This window comes from Ranitomeya variabilis, chromosome 8 (assembly GCF_051348905.1).
Source record: "Ranitomeya variabilis isolate aRanVar5 chromosome 8, aRanVar5.hap1, whole genome shotgun sequence".
Taxonomy (NCBI): domain Eukaryota; kingdom Metazoa; phylum Chordata; class Amphibia; order Anura; family Dendrobatidae; genus Ranitomeya; species Ranitomeya variabilis.
The window spans coordinates 210,266,681-210,294,423 of record NC_135239.1 but is presented as its reverse complement, the minus strand read 5'-3'; the positions used below and the strand labels follow the sequence as shown (position 1 = coordinate 210,294,423).

The 27,743-nt window shown below is 47.7% G+C and overlaps 1 protein-coding gene across 2 annotated transcripts in view; it reads left to right on the top strand.

The window, feature by feature from the left end:
• The window catches only part of TRH (thyrotropin releasing hormone), a 147,964-nt gene that overhangs the window by 704 nt on the left and 119,517 nt on the right, over positions 1-27,743 (top strand). Inside the window, exon 2 of one of the 2 annotated variants that reach the window (XM_077276708.1) lies at positions 6,547-6,628. The exons of the other annotated variant lie outside the window; for it this stretch is intronic. The gene's annotated coding sequence lies outside the window, so the exon portion shown is untranslated. The remainder of the gene's footprint in view (positions 1-6,546; positions 6,629-27,743) is intronic. 2 annotated transcript variants of the gene reach the window in all.

The window sequence follows — 27,743 nt, the reverse complement described above, 5'->3', positions numbered from 1 at the left end:
CTAGCGTTTTACAAGCGTAATTAGCTTGCGGAATGCTACCGTTTTCCAGGCAATCTGTAGCATCTCTTGGAAAACTGATTGACAAGTTGGTCACAATTGTCAAACATTGTGTTTGACAAGTGTGACCAACTTTTTACTATTGATGCTGCCTATGCAGCATCAATAGTAAAAAGATCTAATGTTAAAAATAATAATTAAAAAAACTCGTGATATTCTCACCTTCCGGCGTCCCCGGCAGCCTTCCTGCTCCTCGTGATGCTCCGGTCCCAGTAATGCATTGCGGCAATGACCCCATATGATGTAGCGGTCTCGCGGGACCGACGTCATCACAGGCCATTCTCGCAATGCATTATTGGGAATAGAAGCATCGCGAGGTGCGGGAAGGCTGTCGGGGACGCCGGAAGGTGAGAATATCACGATTTTTTATTTTAATTCTTTTTTTTCTAACAATTATATGGTGCCCAGTCCGTGGAGGAAAGTCTCCTCTCCTCCACCCTGGGTACCAACCGCACATGATCCATTTACTTCCCGCATGGTGGGCATAGCCACATGCGGAAAGTAAGCGGATCAATGCTTTCTTGTGTGTGCGGAATCCCTGCGATTCCGCACAAAGAATGAACATGCTGCGTTTTTTTCCAGAATGCAATTTCGCCATGGAAAAAAAACGCAGCATGTGCACAAAAATTGCAGATTGCATTCTAATAGGATGCTTAATGTATGCGTTTTTTTGCGTTTTTATAGAGAAAAAAACGCGGGAAAAAAAGCAAAAAATCCTGAATGTGTGCACACAGCCTTAAAGTAAACATTAGAAAGTATTAATGTAGAACGAACATTTGTAAAAGGGCAAAATGGGTTGCCGGCTGCAGCATCACAACACATCAGTATTCGTTGTCCCATTGTTCTGAATTCACTGTCGATTTGTAGTGCTGATGACTGACCCCAATAAGTGACATGTGCAAAAATGTATATATACAGTACATGTACATGGCACACACATACATGACACACACGTACATGGCACACACATACATACAGTACATATACACTGCGCACACACATACATACAGTACATGGCACACACATACATACAGTACATGGCACACACATACATACAGTACATATACACTGCGCACACACATACATACAGTACATATACACTGCGCACACACATACATACAGTACATATACACGGCACACACACGTACATACAGTACATGGCACACATACATACAGTACATGTACATGGCACACACATACATACAGTACATATACACGGTGCACACACATACATACAGTACATGGCACACACATACATACAGTACATATACACGGCACACACGTACATACAGTACATGGCACACATACATACAGTACATGTACATGGCACACACATACATGACACACACATACATACAGTACATATACACGGCGCACACACATACATACAGTACATGTACATGGAACACACACGTACATGGTACATACATACATACAGTACATGTACATGACACATACATACAGTACATATACACGGCGCACACACACATACAGTACATGGCACACACATACATACAGTACATATACACGGCACACACACGTACATACAGTACATATACACGGCGCACACACATACATACAGTACATGGCACACACATACATACAGTACATATACACGGCACACATACATACAGTACATGGCACACACATACATACAGTACATATACACGGTGCACACATACATACAGTACATGGCACACACATACATACAGTACATATACACGGTGCACACGTACATACAGTACATGGCACACACGACACATACATACATGGCACACACGACACATACATACTTGGCACACACGACACATACATACTTGGCACACACGACACATACATACATGGCACACTCGACACATACATACATGGCACACTCGACACATACATACATGGCACACACGACACATACATACATGGCACACACGACACATACATACATGGCACACACGACACATACATACATGGCACACACGACACATACATACATGGCACACACGACACATACGGTACATACATGGCACACACGACACATACGGTACATACATGGCACACACGACACATACATACTTGGCACACACGACACATACATACATACATACATACATACATACATACATACATACATACATACATACATACATACATACATACATGGCACACACGACACATACATACATACATACATACATACATACATACATACATACATACATACATACATACATACATACATGGCACACACGACACATACATACTTGGCACACACGACACATACATACATACATACATACATACATACATACATACATACATACATACATGGCATACATACATACTTGGCACACACGACACATACATACTTGGCACCTACATACATACATACATACATACATACATACATACATACATACTTGGCACACACGACACATACATACATACATACATACATACATACATACATACATACATACATACATACATGGCACACACGACACATACATACATGGCACACACGACACATACATACTTGGCACACACGACACATACATACTTGGCACACACGACACATACATACTTGGCACACACGACACATACATACTTGGCACACACGACACATACATACTTGGCACACACGACACATACATACTTGGCACACACGACACATACATACATGACACACACGACACATACATACATGGCACACACGACACATACATACATGGCACACACGACACATACATACATGGCACACACGACACATACATACATGGCACACACGACACATACGGTACATACATGGCACACACGACACATACATACATGGCACACACGACACATACATACTTGGCACACACGACACATACATACATGGCACACACGACACATACGGTACATACATGGCACACACGACACATACATACTTGGCACACGACACATACATACTTGGCACACACGACACATACATACTTGGCACACGACACATACATACATGGCACACACGACACATACATACATGGCACACACGACACATACATACATACATACATACATACATACATACATACATAGCACACACGACACATACATACATACATACATACATACATACATACATACATGACACACACGACACATACATACATGGCACACACATGCTGCACAACAAATGCTCATTTGATACATGTGATTCATATAAACACATACACATAGCTCACAGACAGCACACACTACACATACCACACACTATACACACCTGACCTCACATACACTGCTTTATGCTGGAGGGAATGAGATGTTGCACAGTATCAGCTGCAGCTCCTCCTGCTCCCAGCAGCACTGTCCCAGCAGACACCTCCCTGCCCTCTGCTCTGCTGGGACTGCCGACAAGAGCAGGAGTTGCTGACAGGAGCCATCATCACAGGAGCAGCACACACAGGGTGCTGCACGACTTATGGTACCTCACATCACAGCTCAGGTATGTAGGTGCCGGCCCAGGTCTTAGCTCTCCCTCCCCTCAGAAGCTCCGTGCAGGAGGACAGGAGGACGGTGCACTGGCCTATGAATACACGGCCTGTGGTGACATCACGGTCACATGGCAGGTCACATGATCGTGATGTCACTACAGGTCCTCAACCAGTCTCTACACCGGAAGCTTCACTGATTATGATTATCAGTGGAGCTTCTGCTGTAGTGGCTGGGGGGCCCCTAACGCCGGCCCTGGCTGTATCCCAGACAGCGTGAGTGGGCCCCCTTGTCTCGCCAGGGCCCCGGCACTTGCCCAGGTGCGCCAGGTGCTGACGCCGGCCCTGTGCACATTATACTATGTGGAGGACCATGGGGGTGTATTATACTAAACAAGTAAAATGCTGCCTATTCATCCTTGTTCTCTGCAGCACATCGCCAGTGTAAACTGCAGAGATGCAGCTGATAACATGATGCTGTATGGGGAGAGACTCATCTACTAGTGACCGTTCCGTGCCCATCATTCTTCCTCAGCCGGTGTAAAGTGGTCGGGAAACAAGTGTTGAAAGACTTCAATATTGTTGATCATGCTCATTTAACGGCCTGAACTCAGCGCATGTAAATGCAACCAAAATGTGCGATGGTGGAATATGTCAGCATTTGAACTGTTGCCGAGGGCCCCACTTTGTCTAAAACCGGCCCTGCATCTTGTAGTGAGGAAGAATAAAAATATACTAAGTTTCCTGTTGCCCCCGAATCAGTAGCGTAGTTATCAGGGTGGCAGAGGGGGCGGTCGCCCCTGGGCTCTGAGGGGGCTCACACGGAGCTATGCTACTGTAGCTCTTGTCGTGCACAGCATGCCCATACAGTTACACTCTGCGGCAGAGCTGGGAGAATGTCACTGCACTGCCACCCAGCAGCCATGGGACCCCTGAGCAGGAGGGAGGGCCAGCAGTTGGGGGTCATCGAAGGTTCAACTGTATCGGCTAGATGCTGATACAGCTCTCAGCGTTTGACGTCCCTGACGCAGACACTAACGGGCACGATGACTAGCGCCCGCACGTGTGGACCACAGGAGCTCGGAGCAGTGGGGGAAAGAGGAGAGGAGCATTATACTATATAGTCTGCATATGGGGATGCATTATACTATATAGTCTGCGTATGGGGAGTGCATTATACTATATAGTCTGCGTATGGGGAGTGCATTATACTATATAGTCTGCGTATGGGGAGTGCATTATACTATATAGTCTGCGTATGGGGAGTGCATTATACTATATAGTCTTTGTATGGGGAGTGCATTATACTATATAGTCTTTGTATGGGGAGTGCATTATACTATATAGTCTGCGTATGGGGAGTGCATTATACTATATAGTCTGCGTATGGGGAGTGCATTATCTACTATATAATTGTCTAAGGGTCACTTCCGTCATTCTGTCTGTCATGGATATTCATTGGTCTCGGCCTCTGTCTGTCATGGAATCCAAGTCGCTGATTGGTCGTGGCAAAACGCCCACGACCATTGCCACGACCAATCAGCGACACGCACAGTCCGGAAGAAAATGGCCCGGCGCCCGCATACACACCTCCGGTCACCGCTCACACAGGGTTAATGCCGGCGGTAACGAACCACGTTATGCCGCGGGTAACGCACTCCGTTACCGCTGCTATTAACCCTGTGTGACCAAGTTTTTTACTATTGACGCAGCCTATGCAGCCTCAATAGTAAAAACATCTAATGTTAAAAATAATAAAAAATAAAAAATGATTATATACTCACCTACGCCGCCTTTCCCGCTCCTCGCGATGCAAGCGGCACGTTCCGGTGGCAAGGATGGTCTGGCAGAAGGACCTGCCATGACGTCACGGTCATGTGACCGCGACGTCATCATAAGTTCCTGCGCGGAAAGGACCTGCCGTGACGTCACGGTCATGTGACCACTACACGGTCATGTGACCGCGACGTCATCACAGGTCCAGCACAACAAGGACCTGCCGTGACGTCACGGTCATGTGACCGCGACACGGTCACGTGACCGCGACGTCATCACACCCTGGGACCGGAAGCTGCCGCCTGCACCCCACACAGGCGACAGCTACAACGCGCATGCGGAAGGTGGTATATGTTTATTTTTTTAACCTGTGTCATACGTGGCTGGGCAATATACTACGTAGCTGAGCAATATACTACATGGGCTGTGCAATATACTACGTGGCTCTGTGCTGTATACTACGTGGCGCTGGGCAATATACTACGTGGCTCTGCTGTATACTACGTGGGCTGGGCAATATACTACGTAGGCTGGGCAATATACTACGTGGCGCTGGGCAATATACTACGTGGCGCTGGGCAATATACTATGTGGCTCTGTGCTGTATACTACGTGGGCTGGGCAATATACTACGTGGGCTGTGCAATATACTACGTGGACATACATGTTCTAGAATACCCGATGCGTTAGAATCGGGCCACCATCTAGTACTATATAGTCTGCGTATAGGGAGTGCATTATACTATATAGTCTGCGTATGGGGAGTGCATTATACTATATAGTCTGCGTATGGGGGGTGCATTATACTATATAGTCTGCGTATGGGGAGTGCATTATACTATATAGTCTGCGTATGGGGAGTGCATTATACTATATAGTCTGCGTATGGGGAGTGCATTATACTATATAGTCTGCGTATGGGGAGTGCATTATACTATATAGTCTGCGTATGGGGAGTGCATTATACTATAATGTACCCACAATAGGCAGATTCTATAGTATAATACACTCCCCATAGGCAGACTCTATATAGTATAATGTACCCACCATAGGCAGATTCTATACTATTCTATAAAGGGTTGCTTTACAATTTAGATGGCACAGAGACCCACACAGCAGGTGCAGTGATAGGGACACATATGGCAGCAGCGGCTCAGTATTGGGGTATCTGCAAGATAAGGAGTTTGTGCAGGTTGAGAATAGTCCTTTTAGGGGCAGTGCTGAAAATGTGTCTTTGTTGTAATCTCTGCAGCCGAGTCCTGGATGGAAGAAGTTGTCATGTCGGTCTGTGCCAGATGGAAAAGCGAATGATTCCATCAGAAAGGACGTCAGCGGTAAGTCACTATCTATAACTGTGCTGTAATCTTATATATTCCGTAAGAATTTTTTAAGCTCCTCTCTGGGCACATAAGGGGGAGACAAGAGCCACTATCTGTATATAATGTCAGACCTGCTGCCCCCACGATCTGCTGATTGTGCCCGCCGGCCCCTCGCTCTGTATGGCAGTGATCGGCCATCTCTGCCCCCACGATCTACCCCCACAATCTGCTCATTGTGCCCGCCGGCCCCTCGCTCTGTATGGCAGTGATCGGCCATCTCTGCCCCCACGATCTACCCCCACAATCTGCTCATTGTGCCCGCCGGCCCCTCGCTCTGCATGGCAGTGATCGGCCATCTCTGCCCCCACGATCTGCTGATTGGGCCCGCCAATCTGTGTTCTCCTAAAGGGACAGTTACACTTTAAAGGGAACCTGTTCGGTGCCTAAATCACACGCAGCGTGAGTTAGAGGCAGCTGCATGATTCCCATAGGAACAGACCTGTCAATCACCTATGAAGCCCCCACGATCTGCTCATTGTGCCCGCCGGCCCCTCGCTCTGTATGGCAATGATCGGCCATCTCTGCCCCCACGATCTGCTCATTGTGCCCGCCGGCCCCTCGCTCTGTATGGCAGTGATCAGCCATCTCTGCCCCCACGATCTGCTCATTGTGCCCGCCGGCCCCTCGCTCTGTATGGCAGTGATCGGCCATCTCTGCCCCCACGATCTGCTCATTGTGCCCGCCGGCCCCTCGCTCTGTATGGCAATGATCGGCCATCTCTGCCCCCACGATCTGCTCATTGTGCCCGCCGGCCCCTCGCTCTGTATGGCAGTGATCAGCCATCTCTGCCCCCACGATCTGCTCATTGTGCCCGCCGGCCCCTCGCTCTGTATGGCAATGATCGGCCATCTCTGCCCCCACGATCTGCTCATTGTGCCCGCCGGCCCCTCGCTCTGTATGGCAGTGATCAGCCATCTCTGCCCCCACGATCTGCTCATTGTGCCCGCCGGCCCCTCGCTCTGTATGGCAGTGATCGGCCATCTCTGCCCCCACGATCTGCTCATTGTGCCCGCCGGCCCCTCGCTCTGTATGGCAATGATCGGCCATCTCTGCCCCCACGATCTGCTCATTGTGCCCGCCGGCCCCTCGCTCTGTATGGCAATGATCGGCCATCTCTGCCCCCACGATCTGCTCATTGTGCCCGCCGGCCCCTCGCTCTGTATGGCAATGATCGGCCATCTGTGCCCCCACGATCTGCTCATTGTGCCCGCCGGCCCCTCGCTCTGTATGGCAATGATCGGCCATCTGTGCCCCCACGATCTGCTCATTGTGCCCGCCGGCCCCTCGCTCTGTATGGCAATGATCGGCCATCTGTGCCCCCACGATCTGCTCATTGTGCCCGCCGGCCCCTCGCTCTGTATGGCAATGATCGGCCATCTGTGCCCCCACGATCTGCTCATTGTGCCCGCCGGCCCCTCGCTCTGTATGGCAATGATTGGCCATCTCTGCCCCCACGATCTGCTCATTGTGCCCGCCGGCCCCTCGCTCTGTATGGCAATGATCGGCCATCTGTGCCCCACCTCACATATTCCGCACATTCCAGAACACAAGGAGAAGCTTTGTTCGGTGACAGAAGTTGCAGATTCAGCCCCACAGCTGACAATGGCCGAGCGCCGCACCACGTGCCTGTCACCGGCAGCACCGCCGTCATCTGTCTGCACCGTGTACACCATGGACGATTTACTGCGCATGATTAGAGATAAGTGATCTGTAATAATATGAAAGAAAAGTTATGTATTGTCTGAATCCAGCAAAAATGTTACCAGCTGAATTATTTATGGGGCTGGAAAGGGTTAAAAAGAAATAATTGACCATGCTGACTTGTCCTGGGCCCACACATTTTTTTCTGAGCCCGTTTACATCTCGCTTTCCCCTTAGCCATCCTGGTCCTGACCCCCACCACCACCTGTTCTCGTCCTGACCATTCCCTCCCCACCACCCGTCCTGGTCCTCGGCCACCACCCCCCTAACACCTATACTGGTCCTGACACCCCACCCGCTCTGGTCCTCGGCCACCACCCCCCTAGCACCTATACTGGTCCTGACACCCCACCCATCCTGGTCCTCGGCCACCACCCCCCTAGCACCTATCCTGGTCCTGACACCCCACCCTTCCTGGTCCTCGGCCACCGCCCCCCTAGCACCTATACTGGTCCTGACACACACCACACCACCTGACCTGGTCCTCGCCTCCCACCGGTACTGGTCCTCACAAACCCCCCCCCCCCCCCCCCTCGTCCTGTGCCCACACCTTGCACACGTTGGCATTTTTATTCCCATTGCAGCCAAACCCTAAGTTAAGCAAAATTCTCTCCTTCCTGGACTCCAGGCTCATCGGTCCTACCTCGGCTAACACATTGTAACGAAGCCAACAGTTGTGAGAAGATTTCATGTTGTCAGCCTCTGAATGATTTTATTCTCTGGCAGCAAAAATTGAGAAATGGTGAAAAACAGAAGCACAAAGTAAATTGTGAAGTGTCAGAACTTTTTATGCTACAATGATTTGCTGTAAATCTCTTTCCTTGTTTGTGCTATTGCCATGCTGGGGGCGCTGTTGTATTGATGTGAATATAAAATCTAGGTAACTTTGGGTAGTGGTGGAAATGAGTACTGCAAGTAGCAAGAGTTTTAAATTAAAGGGGCATACCCATGTAAAGAGAAGTGATAGTTTATAGCTTAACTATGTCATCATTTTATGATCTTATGAGGTCTGGAATACAGATCCCCAGACTTAGCAGAGCTGTATTACAATCTTTCAGCTGAACTCTACAGCATAACCAAGAGATTTTTAGTGTGAAAATTCTTCCCCTTTAAAAACGTGTCACACACAGCGGCTAACCAAAAATATTCCATCAGATTTATTGGTACTTTGTATATAGTTTTTTTTTTTTTTTTTCCTAACACCAGCAGAAATCATTTGATTCCAATGAAGCTGTTTAGTTCCTCTTTCCATGTAACCACAGAACAAGAAATAAATTCTGTACACGACAGATTGTCCTCCAGCAAACAGCATAATTTTACATCCTTCTCTTTCCCAGGGCTGTGTATCACTGTATATCTACTCTGTTATATACTGAGATTGTTTCCTTGTGATGTAGTGGGGTATGAGAATTGACACTGGTGATCTAGTGGCGTAAGTATTGTCCCTGGTGATCTACTGATGTATGAGTATTGCATCTGGTGAAGTAGTGGTGTATGACTATTGTCCCTGGTGGTGTAGTGGTGTATGACTATTGTCAATGGTGATGTAGTGGTGTATGGCTATTGTCACTGGTGGTGTATGGCTATTGTCACTGGTGATGTAGTGGTGTATGGCTATTGTCACTGGTGGTGTAGTGGTGTATGACTATTGTCCCTGGTGGTGTATGGCTATTGTCACTAGTGGTGTGTGACCATTGTCCCTGGTGGTGTATGACTACTGTGACTGGTGAAGTAGTGGTGTATGACTATTGTCCCTGGTGGTGTAGTGGTGTATGACTATTGTCACTGGTGATGTAGTGGTGTATGGCTATTATAACTGGTGGTGTATGGCTATTGTCACTGGTGATGTAGTGGTGTATGGCTATTGTCACTGGTGATGTAGTGGTGTATGGCTATTGTCACTGGTGGTGTAGTGGTGTATGGCTATTGTCACTGGTGGTGTAGTGGTGTATGATTATTGTCACTGGTGATGTAGTGGTGTATGGCTATTGTCACTGGTGATGTAGTGGTGTATGGCTATTGTCACTGGTGGTGTAGTGGTGTATGGCTATTGTCACTGGTGATGTAGTGGTGTATGGCTATTGTCACTGGTGGTGTAGTGGTGTATGACTATTGTCCCTGGTGGTGTATGGCTATTGTCACTAGTGGTGTGTGACCATTGTCCCTGGTGGTGTATGACTACTGTGACTGGTGAAGTAGTGGTGTATGACTATTGTCCCTGGTGGTGTAGTGGTGTATGACTATTGTCACTGGTGATGTAGTGGTGTATGGCTATTATAACTGGTGGTGTATGGCTATTGTCACTGGTGATGTAGTGGTGTATGGCTATTGTCACTGGTGGTGTAGTGGTGTATGGCTATTGTCACTGGTGATGTAGTGGTGTATGGCTATTGTCACTGGTGGTGTAGTGGTGTATGATTATTGTCACTGGTGATGTAGTGGTGTATGGCTATTGTCACTGGTGATGTAGTGGTGTATGGCTATTGTCACTGGTGGTGTAGTGGTGTATGGCTATTGTCACTGGTGGTGTAGTGGTGTATGACTATTATAACTGGTGATGTATGACTATTGTCACTAGTGGTGTGTGACCATTGTCCCTGGTGGTGTATGACTACTGTCACTGGTGATGTAGTGGTGTATGACTATTGTCACTGGTGGTGTATGATAATGTGTGCAAAACTGTAAAGCGCTGTGGAATATGTTAGCGCTATATAAAAATAAAGATTATTATTATGACTATTGTCACTAGTGATGTAGTGGTGTATGGCTATTGTCACTGGTGGTGTAGTGGTGTATGGCTATTGTCACTGGTGGTGTAGTGGTGTATGGCTATTGTCACTGGTGATGTAGTGGCGTATGGCTATTATAACTGGTGATGTATGACTATTGTCACTAGTGGTGTGTGACCATTGTCCCTGGTGGTGTAGTGGTGTCTGGCCATTGTCCCTGGTGATGTAGTGGTGTATGACCATTGTCACTAGTGATGTTGTGGTGTATGACCATTATCCCTGGTGATGTAGTGGTGTATGACCATTGTCCCTGGTGATGTAGTGGTGTATGACCATTGTCCCTGGTGATGTAGTGGTGTATGACCATTGTCCCTGGTGATGTAGTGGTGTATGACCATTGTCCCTGGTGATGTAGTGGTGTATGACCATTGTCCCTGGTGATGTAGTGGTGTATGACCATTGTCCCTGGTGATGTAGTGGTGTATGACCATTGTCACTAGTGATGTAGTGGTGTATGACCATTGTCCCTGGTGATGTAGTGGTGTTTGACCATTGTCCCTGGTGATGTAGTGGTGTATGACCATTGTCACTAGTGATGTAGTGGTGTATGACCATTGTCCCTGGTGATGTAGTGGTGTATGACCATTGTCCCTGGTGATGTAGTGGTGTATGACCATTGTCCCTGGTGATGTTTGGTGTATGACCATTGTCCCTGGTGATGTAGTGGTGTATGACCATTGTCCCTGGTGATGTAGTGGTGTATGACCATTGTCCCTGGTGATGTAGTGGTGTATGACCATTGTCCCTGGTGATGTAGTGGTGTATGACCATTGTCCCTGGTGATGTAGTGGTGTATGACCATTGTCCCTGGTGATGTAGTGGTGTATGACCATTGTCCCTGGTGATGTAGTGGTGTATGACCATTGTCCCTGGTGATGTAGTGGTGTATGACCATTGTCCCTGGTGATGTAGTGGTGTATGACCATTGTCCCTGGTGATGTAGTGGTGTATGACCATTGTCCCTGGTGATGTAGTGGTGTATGACCATTGTCCCTGGTGATGTAGTGGTGTATGACCATTGTCCCTGGTGATGTAGTGGTGTATGACCATTGTCCCTGGTGATGTATGTAGTAAAATAAACTCTCTTGTGACTACTTACTAAACATTGGAGCAGGTGATCCTGATCCTTGGTGATCTAGTCCCTGGTGACTTAGTGTCATCATTTCATCCAGGTTCTGGCATCTCGCTCCTTGCTCCGCACTCCCATTACAGAATGTGAACAAGGGTCTTAGACACAGAACTGAAGCCAGTGCAGATGATCGGATGCAGACCTGTGTAGTATAATATAATTACTCAGCAATTAAGACTTTAGATAAATGGACATAGCAGAGCCGAGGAGGAGGTCACCGTGTGCCATCACTGCCTGGAATCCGGCGTCTCCTCCCAGAGATCTGCGGACAATTTAATAGCAGCTTTCTAATAATAGTCAGGGTGGGCCTTGGGCATGGTCAGGGTGGGCCTCTGTCACAGTCAGGGGCATCTCTGCAGATCACCATCCACCAGGTGATCAGTGACTGACTGGTTTGGATGGAATGCACTGCGCCACCTGTTGGACAGTGCTAAGAACTGCCAGAGCAGTGCAATGGCCAGGAGGGGCTGCAGTATGCTGTACCTCTCTCCCTTCTTGACTTCAGATTCTCTTTCCCAGAAAGAAACATTTTGCTAATTCCTGATTAGTCAGCATCAAGTAGGACTACAAATATCAGCCAATCCAGACGCCCATTGCTGAGCCCCAATCTACTGTCAGAAATGCAGAACACATCAGCAGTCACCAGTGCATTATACAATGGGTGCAATGCTGCAGTTACCAGGACAATGCACCAGTATGAAGGGGCGCTGCAGTATATTACTGTATATGAGGGGTGTTCCACCTGCATTTCTGCATACACTGCCCCTGTATCCCACTCCTGGCACCACACCCTATATTATAATGTATATATTATTGGAAGGTTGCAAGAAAAAAGTTAAGTGCAAATGTAAAGAGTACCCGTTGTTCTAATTTTTATTTCAGAACTCCTTAGTACGCATAAAAATAAGCAGCTTTGTGATGGATCTTATCAGACGCATCTGCTTCCTTCTCCTCCCGGACTGATCACCGATGGGTAAAATCTATATTCTGCGAAGACAGACGTTCCTATTACTGAGATAGATGACAGTTAGTGCTCATAAAGTTCTATGGAGAAGGTGGAGTGAGAGGCCGACAGACAATCTGTGTTCTCCTAAAGGGACAGTTACACTTTAAAGGGAACCTGTTAGGTGCCTAAATCACACGCAGCGTGAGTTAGAGGCGGCTGCACGATTCCCATAGGAACAGACCTGTCAATCACCTATGAAGCCCCCACGATCTGCTCATTGTGCCCGCTGGCCCCTCGCTCTGTATGGCAATGATCGGCCATCTCTGCCCCCATGATCTGCTCATTGTGCCCGCCGGCCCCTCGCTCTGTATGGCAGTGATCGGCCATCTCTGCCCCCATGATCTGCTCATTGTGCCCGCCGGCCTCTTGCTCTGTATGGCAATGATCGGCCATCTCTGCCCCCACGATCTGCTCATTGTGCCCGCCGGCCCCTCGCTCTGTATGGCAGTGATCGGCCATCTCTGCCCCCACGATCTGCTCATTGTGCCCGCCGGCCCCTTGCTCTGTATGGCAATGATCGGCCATCTCTGCCCCCACGATCTACTCATTGTGCCCGCCGGCCCCTCGCTCTGTATGGCAATGATCGGCCATCTCTGCCCCCACGATCTGCTCATTGTGCCCGCCGGCCCCTCGCTCTGTATGGCAATGATCGGCCATCTCTGCCCCCACGATCTGCTCATTGTGCCCGCCGGCCCCTCGCTCTGTATGGCAATGATCAGCCATCTCTGCCCCCACGATCTACTCATTGTGCCCGCCGGCCCCTCGCTCTGTATGGCAATGATCGGCCATCTCTGCCCCCACGATCTGCTCATTGTGCCCGCCGGCCCCTCGCTCTGTATGGCAATGATCAGCCATCTCTGCCCCCACGATCTACTCATTGTGCCCGCCGGCCCCTCGCTCTGTATGGCAATGATCGGCCATCTCTGCCCCCACGATCTGCTCATTGTGCCCGCCGGCCCCTCGCTCTGTATGGCAATGATCGGCCATCTCTGCCCCCACGATCTACTCATTGTGCCCGCCGGCCCCTCGCTCTGTATGGCAGTGATCGGCCATCTCTGCCCCCACGATCAGCTCATTGTGCCCGCCGGCCCCTCGCTCTGTATGGTAATGATCGGCCATCTCTGCCCCCACGATCTGCTCATTGTGCCCGCCGGCCCCTCGCTCTGTATGGCAATGATCGGCCATCTCTGCCCCCACGATCTACCCCCACGATCTGCTCATTGTGCCCGCCGGCCCCTCGCTCTGTATGGCAGTGATCGGCCATCTCTGCCCCCATGATCTGCTCATTGTGCCCGCCGGCCCCTCGCTCTGTATGGCAATTATCGGCCATCTCTGCCCCCACCTCACATATTCCGCACATTCCAGAACACAAGGAGAAGCTTTGTTCGGTGACAGAAGTTGCAGATTCAGCCCCACAGCTGACAATGGCCGAGCGCTGCACCACGTGCCTGTCACCGGCAGCACCGCCGTCATCTGTCTGCACCGTGTACACCATGTATCACTCAGAATAGAATATGGATGTATCTAGACAGTCGTGACCAAAAGTGTTGGCGCCCATGAAATTGTTCCAGAAAATGAAGTATTTCTCCCAGAAAATTATTAGGCTGTGTGCACACGATGCAGATTTAGTGCAGATCTGCAGTGTTTTTTTTTTCTGCTGCAGATCTGCACTGATTTACAGTACAATGTAAATCAATGTAAAAAAAAAAAAAAAAAAAAAAGCTGTGCAGAAAAATCCGCGCAGAAACGCTGCAGATTTCAAAGAAGTGCATGTCACTTCTTTTGTGCATTTCTGCAGCGTTTCTGCACCCCTCCACTAATAGAAATCCGCAGTGGTAAAAACTGCGTCAAAACCGTGCAAGAAACGCATCAAAACCGCGCAAAAAAACGCATCAAAAGCACAGCTGCGGATTCTGCCAGGAGATGCAGATTTTGTGCAGAAAATTCTGCACCCAAATCTGCAACGTGTGCACATAGCCTAACAACTCCCCATGTTTTGTTATACACGGGTTTCTTTCCTTTGTATTGGAACAACATAAAAAAATCAAAAAGGGCAAATTGTACATAATTTCACACAAAACCCTCAAAATGGCTTTTTATGTCTATCAGCAGTGGGGTCCTCCTGGTCTCCTCCCATAGCGTTACATCTAATTCACATGTGGACGGATACTTCACGCTGACCCTGAGCCTGTAGGACAGCTCGGATTCCACCATCCGGACTATCCTGCATTACATCCTTTCATCAGTTTTTCTCTGCCGTTCACGTCCAGGGAGATTCGCCACAGTGCCATGGGCTGTAAACTTCTTGATTATATTGCACACCGTGGACGAAGGAACATCAAGATCTCTGGAGACAGACTTGTAACCTTGAGATTGTGGATATTGTTCAACTATTTTGGTTCTCGTGTCCTCAGACAGTTCTCTACTCCTTTGTGTTCTCCATGCTTAGTGTGGCTCACACAGTGCAAAGATTGAGGCAACTTCTCTGCTTTTATCTGGTTTATCATGTGTGATTTTTCATATTGCCCACACCTGTTACTTGCCACAGGTGAGTGTGAAGGAGCATCACTTGCTGGAAACAAAGTTGTTTGCACTCAATTCGGAAAGTTGCCAACAATTTTGTCCGGCCCATTTTTGGGGTTTTGTGTAAAATTATGTCCAATTTGCTTCTTCCTTTTTTTTTTTTTTTCTTTTTTTTCTCTTTTGGGTTCCAATACACAAAAAGGAAATAAAAATGTGTATAACAAAACATGGGGAATTGTAGTAATTTCTGGGAAAAATACTTCAGTTTCGGAATCCATTTCAAGAGTGCCAACACTTTAGGTCACGACTGTAGATGCAATTACTGAATGCACCTGGAAAGCCCACCTTAGGCAGAGAGGGTGAGGTGGGCGGCCGGAGGCGTAGACTATATTCATCCCCCGTTCATTTTCGTGGACGGAAGTGGAACGTGTCACCGCTATAAAAAGAAAGCGCCATTAATAATGTATCACACCGGTGTCTTCATAATGGAACAATGATACAGAGAGAACTACAAGAAGAAGAAAGCCGAGGGCGTAACCAGAGGGGGCAGCGGGCACATAGACCCTGCGTCACACGGTGGCTGCGGACCTGGCACAAAAACGGATCTCGGAACCGAATCCTGACCAAATCATCGGATGGAGATTTCTGCGTTCGGTTCAGTTTGCAGCGCACGTAAGAGGAAGCGTATAATTACTCCGTGATTATTCCATTAGAAGGACATCGCACGGCAGAGCCGAGGAGGAGGTCACCGTGTGTCATCACTGCCTGGAATCCCAGAGATCTGCCCACAATTTAATAGCAGCTTCTAATAATAGTCGGTGGAATCTCTGGAAAATGTAACTTAGGTGAAAGTTTCCAGGAAGGAAATCACCGTACAACATGAGCCCTTGTCACATCCCCCACTCATCTCACAAACCCAGATTTTCCCTGTGGTCTCCGTCCACCAGGACTGTGACACTGACAGATACAAGGTGACATTAGGTTTCTTCTACTTTGCTGATGTTCCGCTCAGGAGAACTGAATATTTCGGATATATTCACACATTGACGATTCTTAGTAACTACAGGAATCGGTCCCTGGTGACCTAGTGTTACATGCTGGTAGGTGTAGTCCCTGGTGACCTAGTGTTACATGCTGGTAGGTGTAGTCCCTGGTGACCTAGTGGTGCATGCTGGTAGATTTAGTCCCTGGTGACCTAGTGGTGCATGCTGGTAGGTGTAGTCCCTGGTGACCTAATGGTGCATGCTGGTAGATGTAGTCCCTGGTGACCTAATGGTGCATGCTGGTAGATGTAGTCCCTGGTGACCTAGTGGTGCATGCTGGTAGATGTAGTCCCTGGTGACCTAGTGGTGCATGCTGGTAGATTTAGTCCCTGGTGACCTAATGGTGCATGCTGGTAGATGTAGTCCCTGGTGACCTAGTGGTGCATGCTGGTAGATTTAGTCCCTGGTGACCTAGTGGTGCATGCTGGTAGATTTAGTCCCTGGTGACCTAATGGTGCATGCTGGTAGATGTAGTCCCTGGTGACCTAGTGGTGCATGCTGGTAGATTTAGTCCCTGGTGACCTAGTGGTGCATGCTGGTAGATTTAGTCCCTGGTGACCTAGTGGTGCATGCTGGTAGATTTAGTCCCTGGTGACCTAATGGTGAATGCTGAATACCATCCCTGGTGAGCTAGGGGTAAATGCTGGATTTGGTCCTTGGTAGCCTAGTGAACATAATTTTGTTCCTTTTTGTGTTCTAGTGGTAAATGTTGGATTCAGTCCCTGGTAACCTGGTGGTGAATGGTGGAATCAGTGGTAACAATACATTGTATTCAGAATGTACTGGAGCCGGACGTGCGGGCAGATTGCAGCAGAGCTCAGCGCGCACTATGTCATTATCCATGATTAATAGGAGCCGGGCTTATTCCATTCAGAACCATTAATTTGCTCAGTAATAAATAATACAAAGACTCCGTTATTAAAGGTATCGCCGATATCCGGAGAGTCCCATGAGTCATAGGAAAGGCAACAGCAACACGCTCCACCCTGGATCAACAGCAAAAGGTGAAGTCCGGGATCCTGAGCTTCATTAACTGCTACTCTCCTAAGTGCTGCAGTGTAGTGAAAACAATCACTTACCGGTAGTTGGAAACCATCAGCAAGTGGGATAGATGTTGGTGACAGATCTTATTGGAGCTGCATATTCATTCCAATTATGGCAATCTAAATATGCAAAACAGCAAATTAACATATGAACATGGGCAGGCTGAAGGGGCTCATAGGAGGGGTGTCAGTAAAAATACATACCCTCGTATGATATATACACTACAGAGGCTGGGATATGAACTTAGCTATATATGGTGTTAAGAAGATGGATTTATTTGAGAATTAGTAATTCTTGGAAGGTTTTCAAAGTCTCCTCCGATGCTCCATCTGTGCTTGGACGATGATGACTGGGATGTTGTCGCTCTTTATTATTTATATTATATTATTTTTCTTAGATTGCGCTGCTGCTTCTCTTCATTATCACGGCGCCACCTGCTGGCAGAAATATGGTACTCAGGTTCTCATTGTTAACTTGTTACCTGAAAAGATACATTGTATCATTAAAAACTATCACTTTTGGGGGATACCCACAACTTTTTAATTGCTTTTTTAATTTGATTTGTGTAGGAGGCAAGATAAACAGCAAATCTGCTTTTTTTTTTTTTAAACTGTGTTTTGTGCACAAAAAAATCCAGGATGTTATAAATGCAGTGATACTAATTGTGTATTTATTTATTTTTTTTCACTTGGGCAGCAGACCTGGGAGCAAATTTATATAAGGATATAAGAAGATCGCTGACACTGAGCCGCAGCACGGGGGCCCAGACCACTGTACATTGTATCAGGGTCAGATCTTCAGTGTTTTCCCATGAAAAGATAATAAAATCTTTACATAAATATGAGGGGTGTACTCACTTCTGTGATATATTGTTACTAGTTGCTTGGTTACTGGCCACCTCCCTAGTCTCAGAGGTGGCCTGTTTCCTAGGTAAGGAGTGCAGCGCTTACAAGCTCTCTGCTTTAAAACTTGCAAATGCTCTGAATCTGCGCAGCTTGAGGGGCTTCGGACCCCTTGCGACCCTCTGATACAGCATGGGAGAACGCAGTTTGGATCAGCAGCACGACCGTGGTACCGACCCGGACTAGCAACCATCAAGAGCGCCCCGCATCCCCTAGCAACAGGGAACCAGGGGTCAAAGGAACGGGGCATCTGTGTAACGAGTGATATATTCACAAGAAGAAAGTTCTATTACACTGGAAAGGTTCTTAACTTTTTCATTTTATAATTGTAGAACAAAAAAGTTAAACTTTCCAGTGTATTAGAACTTTTCTTATTTCATGGACAGTTACTAAGTTATATGCGAAACCACCAGATGGCGCTGTGAGCTTTTATCAGGTGGTGAAATCCTCTGTGCTGCTGTTTGGTCACTTTTGTACTTTTTTTTTTTTACTGTGGTTGGAATAACTGTTTTTATGTTAAAAAATAAATAAATAAATAAAATAAAAAAAATGCAATAACCCCTCCCCACCCTCCTCACATTAGCATTGTTACTCATACTGGTGTACCACATTCTGTGACATTTTTCTTTATTTTAATGAACACACCAGCTAAGTGTAATTCCCGTATATTACCAGGAGGGGGCACAATTGCATCAGCATTCACTCTGCGTTCCGGCAATCTGCAAATGTTCCATAATAAAATCACAATAAACTGGAAGATGGCGAAAATGCTCGTCCTCCAGAATAGAAAGTCCCCACGAATGGAGATTTATAGTTATTTATTGATTATTCCGTTCCTGTGAATCCAAATTACACGATGCCGCGCGAGTGGCGCCATTGTTGGACTTGATGGTGGAATCTTTTCCTAATAATCAGTTAAATGTCCCATAATTTCCTCTGTCAGACAATAAGAAGGCAGGAAAACTACTGACAACTATTGGATGTAACAAACCTAAAAGGTAATATTGACCCTTTAATGAGTCACATGACTTAGGACAAGATGCCAAACTGGGAGCTCAAATTCCCAGGGGAGCGTTGCGATGGCTGTACAGCTGCAATCATGTTTGCAAAATTGATGCCGTTGTTGAGAAATCTGGTGTCTTAAATTTTTTTTAATGCAAAGGAACGGAAAGTGCACTGGGGCGTGTTAAAGCTATTCCAGCTCTCCGGCCCCGCCTCCTATGTTTGACTGACAGCTCAGTCCAACCAATGCACTAATCTGCTACTCGCCAAGTTCTCATGCAGGCGCCAGACTGACCTGTCAATCAAACACAGGAGGCAGGTATCATGTGGCCAATAAGGAGTGAGGGGCGGGAGCTGGACATGCTTTGTCACACCCCAATGCACTTGATGCTCTTTTGCATATTGGTTTCACACCGGATTTCTCAGAAAAAATACAATTTATTCAAAGAGAGATAATTTCTACAGTCACAGCTGTAAGTTTCTGGTAGAAATATCTCCGCAGGGCTCCTATAGAATTATGCCAACCGCAGGGCTGCTATAGAACGATGCCAACCGCAGGACTGCTATAGAATGGCGCCAACCGCAGGACTGCTATAGAATGGCGCCAACCGCAGGACTGCTATAGAATGGCACCAACCGCAGGGCTGCTATAGAACGATGCCAACCGCAGGGCTGCTATAGAACGATGCCAACCGCAGGACTGCTATAGAATGATGCCAACCGCAGGACTGCTATAGAACGATGCCAACCGCAGGGCTGCTATAGAACGATGCCAACCGCAGGACTGTTATAGAACGGTGCCAACCGCAGGACTGCTATAGAACGGTGCCAACCGCAGGACTGCTATAGAACGGTGCCAACCGCAGGACTGCTATAGAACGATGCCAACCGCAGGGCTGCTATAGAACGATGCCAACCGCAGGACTGCTATAGAACGGTGCCAACCGCAGGACTGCTATATAATGGTGCCAACCGCAGGGCTGCTATAGAATGGCGCCAACCGCAGGACTGCTATAGAACGGTGCCAACCGCAGGACTGCTATAGAACGGTGCCAACCGCAGGACTGCTATAGAACGATGCCAACCGCAGGACTGCTATAGAATGATGCCAACCGCAGGGCTGCTATAGAACGATGCCAACCGCAGGGCTGCTATAGAACGATGCCAACCGCAGGACTGCTATAGAACGGTGCCAACCGCAGGACTGCTATAGAATGATGCCAACCGCAGGGCTGCTATAGAACGATGCCAACCGCAGGACTGCTATAGAACGGTGCCAACCGCAGGACTGCTATAGAACGGTGCCAACCGCAGGGCTGCTATAGAACGATGCCAACCGCAGGGCTGCTATAGAACGATGCCAACCGCAGGGCTGCTATAGAACGATGCCATCCGCAGGACTGCTATAGAACAGTACTGACTGCAATGCACCATCAATAAAACAGCTAATGGGATCAAGAAAAACCTTTCAGCTTGTGCCCAATTGTAGAACAGTGGGTGCTCTGGGGCACAGTGGGCGAGTGGGTTCTCTTGGGCACAGTGGGTGACGGGGGGGGGGGGGACTCTGCGCCCCAGGTGCTCGGTGGGGCACCCACAATCCTTTTTACTTATGATCTTAATGCTGCGTCTTTATGAACAGCCTCACTCCTCTGAGCGTCACATCATCGAACATGTTTCCCTTTGCTGATTCGGTAACGTCAGTCCGCTGCCTGCGGCGACTTTCTGTGGTCGGAGTATCGTCAGTGCAGTCTGGGACTCTATGAATCTATTAGTCTATTAAAGGGCAAAGTCATCTGTCAGTCACAGGACGGCCGCCCCAGTGACTTTAAACAAAACAATTAGGAGACCCTCACGTCAGTCCGTGCATACACAGCGTCTAGGGAGACATCCGGCGCTTTAACCTTTTCACATTATTGAATATCTCGGGCTCTGACCTGATTGATGGCGTCAATAATACAGTGACCCAGGAGTGGAATATATCGTGTGCAGAAGACGGAGCGGAGCGCCCAGGCCTGCAATGGTTGGAACCGGCGGTAGGGAGGCTGGAGGTCCGGTCTGACCCTGCATAGAAGCTTCTGATTAAAAAGGGTCTGGTTTTATGGAAATAAAGCTTTAAGGTGTTCTCTATGGGAGTGGTTGGGTGCATGCGTCACAGCTCCATTTACTTCTATAGGTCTGTGAGTCGTGGGGCCCGTGTTATTTCTATGGGAGTGGTTGGGTGCATGCATCTCCGCTCCATTTACTTCTATAGGTCTGTGAGTCGTGGGGCCCATGTTATTTCTATGGGAGTGGTTGGGTGCATGCGTCTCAGCTCCATTTACTTCTATAGGTCTGTGAGTCGTGGGGCCCTTGTTATTTCTATGGGAGTGGTTGGGTGCATGCGTCTCAGCTCCATTTACTTCTATAGGTCTGTGAGTCGTGGGGCCCTTGTTATTTCTATGGGAGTGGTTGGGTGCATGCGTCACAGCTCCATTTACTTCTATAGGTCTGTGAGCCGTGGGGCCCATGTTATTTCTATGGGAGTGGTTGGGTGCATGCGTCTCAGCTCCATTTACTTCTATAGGTCTGTGAGTCGTGGGGCCCTTGTTATTTCTGTGGGAGTGGTTGGGTGCATGCGTCACAGCTCCATTTACTTCTATAGGTCTGTGAGTCATGGGGCCCATGTTATTTCTGTGGGAGTGTTTGGGTGCATGCGTCACAGCTCCATTTACTTCTATAGGTCTGTGAGCCCTGGGGCCCGTGTTATTTCTGTGGGAGTGTTTGGGTGCATGCGTCACAGCTCCATTTACTTCTATAGGTCTGTGAGCCGTGGGGCCCGTGTTATTTCTATGGGAGTGGTTGGGTGCATGCATCTCCGCTCCATTTACTTCTATAGGTCTGTGAGTCGTGGGGCCCGTGTTATTTCTATGGGAATGGTTGGTTGCATGCGTCACAGCTCCATTTACTTCTATAGGTCTGTGAGTCGTGGGGCCCTTGTTATTTCTATGGGAGTGGTTGGGTGCATGCGTCACAGCTCCATTTACTTCTATAGGTCTGTGAGCCGTGGGGCCCGTGTTATTTCTATGGGAGTGGTTGGGTGCATGCATCTCCGCTCCATTTACTTCTATAGGTCTGTGAGTCGTGGGGCCCGTGTTATTTCTATGGGAGTGGTTGGGTGCATGCGTCTCAGCTCAATTTACTTCTATAGGTCTGTGAGTCGTGGGGCCCATGTTATTTCTATGGGAATGGTTGGTTGCATGCGTCACAGCTCCATTTACTTCTATAGGTCTGTGAGTCGTGGGGCCCGTGTTATTTCTATGGGAGTGGTTGGGTGCATGCGTCACAGCTCCATTTACTTCTATAGGTCTGTGAGTCATGGGGCCCATGTTATTTCTATGGGAATGGTTGGTTGCATGCGTCACAGCTCCATTTACTTCTATAGGTCTGTGAGTCATGGGGCCCATGTTATTTCTATGGGAATGGTTGGTTGCATGCGTCACAGCTCCATTTACTTCTATAGGTCTGTGAGCCCTGGGGCCCGTGTTACTTCTATGGGAGTGTTTGGGTGCATGCGTCACAGCTCCATTTACTTCTATAGGTCTGTGAGCCCTGGGGCCCGTGTTACTTCTATGGGAGTGGTTGGGTGCATGCGTCACAGCTCCATTTACTTCTATAGGTCTGTGAGCCCTGGGGCCCGTGTTACTTCTATGGGAGTGTTTGGGTGCATGCTTCACAGCTCCATTTACTTCTATAGGTCTGTGAGCCCTGGGGCCCGTGTTATTTCTATGGGAATGGTTGGTTGCATGCGTCACAGCTCCATTTACTTCTATAGGTCTGTGAGCCCTGGGGCCCATGTTATTTCTATGGGAATGGTTGGTTGCATGCGTCACAGCTCCATTTACTTCTATAGGTCTGTGAGCCCTGGGGCCCGTGTTACTTCTATGGGAGTGGTTGGGTGCATGCGTCACAGCTCCATTTACTTCTATAGGTCTGTGAGTCGTGGGGCTCATGTTATTTCTATGGGAATGGTTGGTTGCATGTGTCACAGCTCCATTTACTTCTATAGGTCTGTGAGCCCTGGGGCCCGTGTTACTTCTATGGGAGTGTTTGGGTGCATGCGTCACAGCTCCATTTACTTCTATAGGTCTGTGAGTCATGGGGCCTGTGTTATTTCTATGGGAGTGGTTGGGTGCATGCGTCTCAGCTCCATTTACTTCTATAGGTCTGTGAGCCCTGGGGCCCGTGTTATTTCTATGGGAATGGTTGGTTGCATGCGTCACAGCTCCATTTACTTCTATAGGTCTGTGAGTCGTGGGGCCCGTGTTATTTCTATGGGAATGGTTGGTTGCATGCGTCACAGCTCCATTTACTTCTATAGGTCTGTGAGTCGTGGGGCCCTTGTTATTTCTATGGGAGTGGTTGGGTGCATGCGTCACAGCTCCATTTACTTCTATAGGTCTGTGAGCCCTGGGGCCCGTGTTACTTCTATGGGAGTGGTTGGGTGCATGCGTCACAGCTCCATTTACTTCTATAGGTCTGTGAGCCGTGGGGCCCGTGTTATTTCTATGGGAGTGGTTGGGTGCATGCATCTCCGCTCCATTTACTTCTATAGGTCTGTGAGTCGTGGGGCCCGTGTTATTTCTATGGGAGTGGTTGGGTGCATGCGTCTCAGCTCCATTTACTTCTATAGGTCTGTGAGCCCTGGGGCCCGTGTTATTTCTATGGGAATGGTTGGTTGCATGCGTCACAGCTCCATTTACTTCTATAGGTCTGTGAGCCCTGGGGCCCGTGTTACTTCTATGGGAGTGTTTGGGTGCATGCGTCACAGCTCCATTTACTTCTATAGGTCTGTGAGCCCTGGGGCCCGTGTTACTGCTATGGGAGTGTTTGGGTGCATGCGTCACAGCTCCATTTACTTCTATAGGTCTGTGAGCCGTGGGGCCCATGTTATTTCTATGGGAGTGTTTGGGTGCATGCGTCACAGCTCCATTTACTACTATAGGTCTGTGAGCCCTGGGGCCCGTGTTACTTCTATGGGAGTGTTTGGGTGCATGCGTCACAGCTCCATTTACTTCTATAGGTCTGTGAGCCCTGGGGCCCGTGTTACTTGTAAAAGAGCCAGGTCCTCTTATTCTGGATTTCTATTATATCTCAACTTAATATTTGGTTGCCCTTTTGGAATAAATAACTGCAATCAATCGCTTCCTACACCATCACAAGCTTCTTACACCTCTCAGCTGGAATCTTGGACTCTTCTTCTTACAAGCTGCTCCAGGTCTCTCCTATGTGAAGTCACCTTCTCCCAACAGCAATTGTAAGAGCTCTCCACCGATGATCAATGGGCTTTAGATTCGGACTCATTACTGACACTTCAGAACTCTCCAGTTTTTTTGTTTCCATCCATTTCTGGGGGCTTCTTGAAGTATGTTTGGGGTCATTGTCCTGATGAAATACCCATGACCTATGACCCAGGTCCAGCTTTCTGACACTGGGCTCTACATTGCCACCCAAAATCCTTTGGTAATCTTCAAATTTCATGATGCCTTGCACATAGTCAAGGCGCCCAGTGCCAGTGGCAGCAAAACCATCCCAAAACCTCTTTGAACCTCCACCATATTTGACTGTAGGTGCTGTGTTCCTTTCTTTGTAGGCCTCATTCTGTTTTCGGTAAAGTAGAATGATGTGATTTACCAAAAAGCTCTGATAGGATTATATACAACAGCTCAGCTGACAGCATCATAGAAGATGTGCTTAGATACACAGTATCACATATTAGTAAACTTGGATACCCTGGCTCAGCACACAGTATCACACATGGATACAGTTAGATACACCAGCTGAGCAGGAAGTATCTCACATACATGGCTGGTTGTAGGTGCTGGTCAGTTTCCTAGAGTCCCCAATGTTTAGGGTCTCTCTAGGAGTGAGGTGGGATCCTTTCTATCAGTTATCTACAATCCTCCTGTCTGTCTGTCCATCCTCAGCAATCGGATGGCTCATTGTGGTTTTTTTCTTCCATGTTTGAGACAATTGATTGGATTGACTTGGAGCCGATTATACAAAGCGTCCTGCGTGCCCGGCCTGAGCTCAGACTTATGTTGTGTCGGGAGGGGGGTGTGATAATAATGAGCGGAGCCCACCGTATCTCACGGACTCATTCAGCTGCTCTGTTGGCAATCAGTAAACCGCGGTGGTTGTGCTGGCGTCCGGCTGAGCTGGGTGCGTGCAGAAAAACAAGAAATGGGGGTGAAAAACGTGACATCCTTATGTGGCGATATCACCTGCTACTCCAGGACCCCGACCCGTGACACTGCTGCCTCGTCATCTCCTGCAAGTGCTGGGGGTCCGTTTCGGAGCTCTGGCGACTAACACTGATTCACACTAATAAATCGTCCTGAGACTCCAAATAAAAGATAATGGCATCAGTAATGAAGTATCAGCCTCCGCTCCTGTAACAAAGCTCCGACCCTGCACGGTATTATCATAACCAGGTCACATACTTGTCATAATGGTTATTTGTAGTCCGGATCCACCTGAGTTCCCCGGACGAGTAAAGTGGTTTCATTGGAGTTAAATGGTCTCTTGTTTGTCACAACTAATGGAGAATGCAACATTGTATCAGTTACTGTTTATAAACAGAATGCATTGTAACAGTTCTGATGTATGCATGTTTATAAACAGTAACTCTTACCATTTGTTATACTTTGTGTCAACATGTACATAGAAAAGAGGGGACCCCATAGCAATCCCCAATCCTTGGCTTTGGCACCCAAGATACCGTCCTGTCCTCATTATTGGCACCATGAAGTGTAAGTACATAATGCGGAATATCTCCTGAAATAAATGAATCGAGTGAAAGAGGGTTTTTTTGCATAGAGCACTGGCGTTAAATCTAAAAGGGCAAATAATCATTTACAATAATTTAACAATAATTTAAGACATAAAACAATGGGAGGGATAAATAGAAAAACCTAAATCTGCTGTGACTCTGGTTTGGCCCCTTTACATTAAATTAGTATGGAAACACATTTTTACTCGCTTGTGGTAAATCACAAACGAGAAAGTCATGAATTAGCCAATGAATGATGACTTCGGTGTTTTAAAAAGCCACATGGTCGTCCCTGTTCCTTTGTCACAATGGTGAAGACAAGGAAACTGAGGACATCAGAACTGCTATTATTAGCAAACATAAGACTTCCAATGGGTATAAGGCCTTCTCCAAACACCTTGGTATCCCAGTTTCAACAGTGCACAATGTTATTAGGAAGTTTGCCAAGCAAGAAACCATCAAGAACCTCCCTGGACCTTGGGGAAAGAGGAAAATTGACAAGAGAGATCTTCGAAGGATGGTGCGAATGGTGGAAAAAAACACGTTGAACATCCAAAGTTCTTAAGGCCAACCTGCAACAGTCTGCAGTCATGGGTTCAACAAGTACCCAACAGCACACACTAAACCAAGCAGCGCTTTATGGACGAAGGCCAAGAAAGAAACCATTGCTGAAGAAAAGACATAAAAAGGAGTTACTAATCTTTGCCAAAGAGTCCCTTGACAAACCCCAATCCTTACGGGAAAATGTTCTGCAGACAGATGTAAAAAAAAATAGCTTTTTGGCAATGCAAAGCAAGTTTGTTTACAGACGGCACAATGAAGCTTTTAATGAACACCATACCAACAGTTAAGCATGGTGGAGGATCCATAATGCTGTGGGGTTGCTTTGCTGCATCTGGTAACAGCGGCCTTGACCATATCACAGGAATCAGGAAATTTTGAGAATTATCAAGAGATTTTAGAGCTAAATGTCCTACCCATTGTAAGAAGGGTTTGAGTCGAAGATCACGGGTCGAAAAAATGGACTGTTTTAACATTTCCATCAATGAGTCCTAACCTCAATCCTATTGGAAATCTTTGGGGTGAGCTGAAATCTGCCATTGGGAAAAAGAACCCTGCAAAC